Source organism: Phyllopteryx taeniolatus, chromosome 1, assembly GCF_024500385.1.
Source record: "Phyllopteryx taeniolatus isolate TA_2022b chromosome 1, UOR_Ptae_1.2, whole genome shotgun sequence".
Classification (NCBI taxonomy): Eukaryota; Metazoa; Chordata; class Actinopteri; order Syngnathiformes; family Syngnathidae; genus Phyllopteryx; species Phyllopteryx taeniolatus.
The window spans coordinates 18,208,478-18,214,689 of NC_084502.1; positions in this window are offsets into that span (position 1 = coordinate 18,208,478).

Below are 6,212 nucleotides of genomic sequence, written 5' to 3' on the forward strand. Positions count from 1 at the left end.
GTTTGATCTAATAAAGGTCCATTTTTAATTGTATATCATATGCTTGTTTAATTTACTGAAATAAAATGCGCTACTGCATTTCGGTAACTCTGCTGTCACATGGCATACAGTATCAGTCTTTGGAACTTTACACAGAGTGGAGAATGCAAAGTTAACAAAGCGTAAATGCACCGGTGTCCGCACTATGCAACACGTTACAATCACTATTCAGTTTTTCTTTGTGTCAGCTAATGTCCATGTTTTTGGCCACAGAAGAGAGCGGAGGAGCCGCGACACCTGGTAATGTCTACAATAAGACCTTTTTACCACCTCTTCGTGTGTCGTTGCGTGTGTGCCACGGCTCTCACTCAGGACCCTGGGACCCTCCTCCACACTGAGAGCTTTTAGCTCTTCCCTGCTAATATCCTGAATAATGGCATCTTGATGGAGAGAGCATAGAGGGAAAAGAGAAAGACAAGGATGAGAGAAAAGAGGACAACAACTAAAGGCTGCGGGAGAACAAGAACCTATGCATCTATCTGTTGTTACCTCCAGGCGTCCATCAGTTGCAGGACTGTCATTATTCCCTCTCTGCCTTTCCATTGTCATTATTCCCCTTTTGTCTCCCTGCAATGGAAGATATTATTTGCTCCTGCAAAAGGACGAATCCCAGTGTGCGCTCACATTTTTACGTAGAGTCCTCACACAACACGCCAACCTCTTAACATTTTGTTTTTGGCAACAGGACCAAACAGCATCTCGAAAGCTCCTTCGCAGAACCTCCAACTGTACTTGTAGAACTGTACAGCCTGCAAGATGCATCAGCTTTGAATGGCAGGTGTCCAAGCCAATCGCAGGAGTGTTTGGTTACTTAACCATGACATACAATGGCCAATTTTGACACGGACTAAGGATATCCTCATAATATTTGTCTTACCAAAATAAGAATGAGAGAGCTTTTCAAAATGTATGAATAGACTGTCTGGCCTCAATAAATGTATGATTAAACATCAATCAATGTTTTAAAGAGAAGCAAAAGTGTTTTGTTTTATACCACTAATTAAAAAAAATCAAACAATGTGATGATGAATGAAGGTATGATGATTCTTAGGTTGTTTTCCTCTTTCACTCCGTCAAATCATGAAAGCGGATCATTTAATAGTTGGATGGATTATATTGAATTGGAGTGGATAGATTCAATAGTTTAGGCATGAACAATAGTTTAGGTTTTTATAACAGCTTGGACTTGCCCTTTAAATCCCCATTTGCTCTTCATCTTGACAGTAACGAATAAATTCCTAATCAGAATAGAATTGTTACTTAATCTACAATTCCGAAATAAAGACACACAATTTTCCAACAATGAAAAAGCAATTTTGTTTATTTGAAACTGGTGCATTTTGGCAGATTTTTTTTTTTAGTTTAAAATAGCTTATTTTAACCAGGATCCCTTGCCATACCGTGGCCAAAAGTAGAACTGATCGTCTTGTTGCGATAAAATGTGGTATCCATACTGACGAGGGTAGGGCATCGCTTGAATTTAAGCGATTCCGGTTCCGATTCCGGTTCCTTAATTCGATTACGGTTCCAAACGATTCTTGATTCCGATTCTTTTAGGGGGCTGGGTCAAAAAAGTTTGCATGGTTTAAATAAATGGGGTCCAAATGAACATCCATTTTCTTAGCAGCTCGCAGCATAGACTGAAATGAACATTTGACTCAAGGTTATTTACAACCAGTATCAATATCAAACCTATGAACTAAAAGGCAATGTGTGTGGAACTAACCCAATTGACTTAATATTCATTAATTAAGGTTTCAGCTAAAAGTTAAATATAGCATTGTTAAAATAGTTATTTTAACCGTTTTAACTATTTTATTTTATTGCTTCCCTTACCCAGTTGACTGAGAGTTGACTTCACTGACACCATTTTTAAAATACTTATTTTAACAATGCTATATAGCTGCCCCTGTATTCTGTTTCATCACGTCAAATGGTTTATATGTGTAAGCTTTAACTTAACTTCTTGTTTTAAGCTTGTAGCCTTTTATTTTGAAGGGTATGTTGGAAATCAACATTTTGGCATGAAAAGTAACTTCACACGGCACTGGTGATTTTTTTGTTTTATTTAATGGATGGAACCAAATGCTATAAAACACTGATTCCTTTCCCTACCCACCGATGAGGCACAAGGTTAGTGCTTGTGATACTGTGAGACAACGTTGATCTGAATTTTGTACCAATTCATTGTGATGTAAAATTGCTATGGTTAAGCTCTTTTTTTTTTTTTTTTTGGTCATCGGTGCATACGTTGGTTTGAAGACTAAAATAAATGCTAAAAACCATCAGTGCAAAAGTGCAACCAACCGTCTACCTTGTTAGTTGTCTAAATGTTGGCATAGACATATTTTATTGTTTCACTCACCCAATTGACTGAGAGGTGACTTCACTGAAGCTCCGCACGGTGTAGGCTGAGGCTCGCCGCGCGTCAGACACTACACATTGAGAAAAACTCCTTTGCACAATATAATCTTATTCCAAGTGTTGCACTGAGGCAACTGGTGATTCATTTTAACAAATTTAAGATACACCTTTGTTCGCCGCCGCTGCCGTTGGGCACAAGCATGTCATCGTGCCCGTTCTTCTTCATTGGTTTACGCCGCTTCTTCGTTGCTTTTCACCACTTCTTCTTCGCGGCTGGAGGACTAGTCATCGAAAATGGGAACCGAAATGTTTTTATTTGAACGGTTCTGAGACAACCGGAACGTTAGTCCTGGTTCTAATCAGTTCTCGATTCGCGATGCCCAACCCTAATACTGACTGGGACAATCTCCCTCCTTTCTAGACTGTGACTAGCTCTTGACAATCCGCTGCCACGTTGGATCTTCTATTCATTCCATTCCATTTTCCTTACCGCTTACCCTCACTGGAGTCGTGGGTGTGGTGGAGCCTATCCCAGCTGACTCCGGGTGAGAGGCAGAGTACACACTGAACTGGTCGCCAGCCAATCGCAGGGCATATATAAACAAACAACCATTCGCACTCACATTCACAGCTACGGGCAATTTAGAGTCTTCAATTAACCTACCATACATGTTTTTGGGATATGGGAGGAAACCGGAGAGCCCGGAGAAAATCCACGCAGGCACGGGGAGAACATGCAAACTCCACACAGGCGAGGCCGGATTTGAACCCGGGTCCTCAGAACATCGGGCAACTATTGGATGCCTCCTTCCGCGGAGATCATCATCTCGGTGGAGGGCTATGGGCTACGGCTATTTGCGTGATCAACTGCAGCAACTACAGTCCTGTACAACTATGCATATGTGCAGAAACTATGCGCAGTAAGTCAAAATGGCGTCGGGCAAAAACAAAGGCTAAGCATCATGAAATATATTTATTTTAGGTAATTGCGGTGTGGCAGCAGTTGTAGCTTTTTTCAGAATAAAGTAAGTAGTATGATTCCAGTCCAAAAATTCTCATTAGATGATAGCATTTACATGGCCATTTGAATCCCAGTTTGAGTCCCCACTACATTGGTTTTTATTATGTGCAATGTGCTTCTTGTATGAATGTTTTCTCTGGTGAAAATTAAACTCCTTTATATACTGTATGGCCTCCTTATAAGAAGCACTGAATGTACTACCTGCATTTTGCACAGTGTACATTTGAATGCATATTATGGTAATGTGTTTGAACATATACAATGGGTATATGTTCTATTGTCCTTCCTGCCTGCTATTTTATTTGTTATTTCATGTATCCACTATTGCTGCTGAAAGAAAAAAAAATCATCCACTGTCGGAGTGTGAGCTTTCCACCATTCCACAATTTTTCTTGATTTAACACAGATTGGGAAGTCATATTTGACCCGGAACAGCCTCACTGTATACAAACTTTGTACCACTTGTACAAAAGAATGACACTTAAAAATACTGTATTTTCATTTTTGTGAATTTTGTGTTACTTTAGGAAAAGTCTTCAAATTTCACAGTGAAAGAATTACTTTTAGGAAATGGTTATTGCTGTTGAACATCCAAACAGATCAAAGTTGACCCAAACTGTATAGTTCAAGGGTCACTGCCCCAATGCTCACTCATCAACATGAAGCTACGGAGTTGCATGTCGTATTGGACTGCAGTGTACCTCATAAGAGTTTAGTGCAGTGAAAATTCAGGGATTAACTGCACACGCTTGTTTTTTGCTCTGCAACAGTTGGCTTTCTTGACAACACTTGTTTTAAAAGAAGAACCAATCTCAACAAGGAGTGTTAAAAAAAAAAGCGTGAGTAGAAGAATAAGCAGTCAGATTCCAGTAGCATTGTTAACTTCATATACTTATGTGACAATTACACGTTAATAAATAGTACCTGCAAATTACCTTCAGTGTCTCTTTTTATTTGTTTTACCCTTAACAATGATGATTGCTTTTCAATTTAATTTTTAACAACGCTAGTGTGTCACTTGTGAAATGTTTGACTCTGGAATTGATTTATTAATTTCCATCCATGCATCCATCCATCCATCTCCTGTACCGCTTATCCTCACTATGGTCTCAGGTGTGCTGAAGCCTATTGCAGATGACTTTGGGCGAGAGGCGGGGTACACCCTGGACTGGTCGCCAGTCAATCGCAGAGCACAAACAACCATTCATACTCACATTCACACCTCAGGACAATTTAGAGTCCTCAATTGACTTACCATGCATGTTTTGGGGATGTGGGAGAAAGCCAGCAACCGGACTGTATTTGTTGAACCTTTGAGCTTTAACTTTTTTTGTGGGGTAATTTACTCTAGCTGAACATTTCAAGCATTTTAAATTTCTCTATTTCAGCACAAATAAAAATTATTTCAAATAATTACAAATGATCTATTGTCATCCCAGATTATATAAATAGTGTGCAATAAACGAAAACTGAAATTTTAAGAAAACTAATTTAACAGATTCAGAACCTCAAGGGAGGTCACACTAAACTGCGCACCAATCAGCACAGCACACACACAAATATGATTTCTTCTTTTCTTGTGGAAAAATAAAGACTGTAAATATTTACACACTAGACTTAGATGTGATACATTAAACGTATGTGTCTTTTTTAAATAACTTTACCTGATATTAAATCTATCACTTTTAACAATTTTACTGCAAGATGAAGCAAACCTGCGAATTAAATGTCCGCTCCTTTTGTGCAGATAAGAAGATTGCTTGCTACACAGACAGTGTGCACACAAGCGCGCACGCACGCGCACGCGCACACGACCACGCACACACATGCAGGCTTTTATTTTGGCCTCATATTCTGTGTAAAACCAAAAGCCACGCATATAAGTTTCCTCTTTCGAATGAGTGCACACGACAAAATCGCAACAACGTGGATGTCTTAATTCGTGCAAGTTTGACGTCGTTTGCACTTTGCAGCACATTGTGGAGTGGGAAACGAGCTCCGCGCGCGTGTGTGAGCGCATGCGGCACACAGTCAAGTAATTGTGGCGAGATCATTAGGAGGACGAGGTCCGCTTGGCTGCATGCAAAGAGAATCTGCGTGGCACGGAACTCCTCACGCGGGAAAGCAGTCTTGTTTGCTTTGTAACACTTGAACAACTTACTAGGAACAAAAGTGTGTTTGGGCGAGACAAGCTGCTGCTGATAATAATACTGCTATTCAAAAGGCGCCCATGTGTGCTCAGATACGGGTCTCCCAGGACAGTCATGTTTAACGTGGACATTCCTCTGGACAAAACCGCAGTGAAAAGCGAACAGATTTGCCAAATTTTATTGTTATGATACAAAAAAAAAAAAAAAGGGACGGGCCTAGTTGTATTCAAGCGCACATTTTCGAGAGTAGCCTAAAGTGTAGTTTCACCACTTGGCACCTTTTCCTCTACCCAAAAACAAAATTTTAACACTTTTTTTCTTCTTTTCTCCAATGGGTTACATTGTGACACCTAGAATGACTTATTTTGTATCCTGTAAAATGCGTCCATGGCTCCTGCATTTTGTTTTTCGAGAAATGTATTTCACTCAGAAGAGTCACGCGGCAAACAAGATGCGTCTAATATTTGTAAAGGTTTTATTATGGGGACAATAAATAAATTCCATTGCCAATGTATTGTCGCCGCCCATTTTCGTACGGTTTTACACATTTTGTTACGTCGCGACTGTGCGTCTTAACAGACGCTTTTCCATTTAAGTGAGGAAGCTGACACAATTTAATGTAAATCATGCGTTTATTA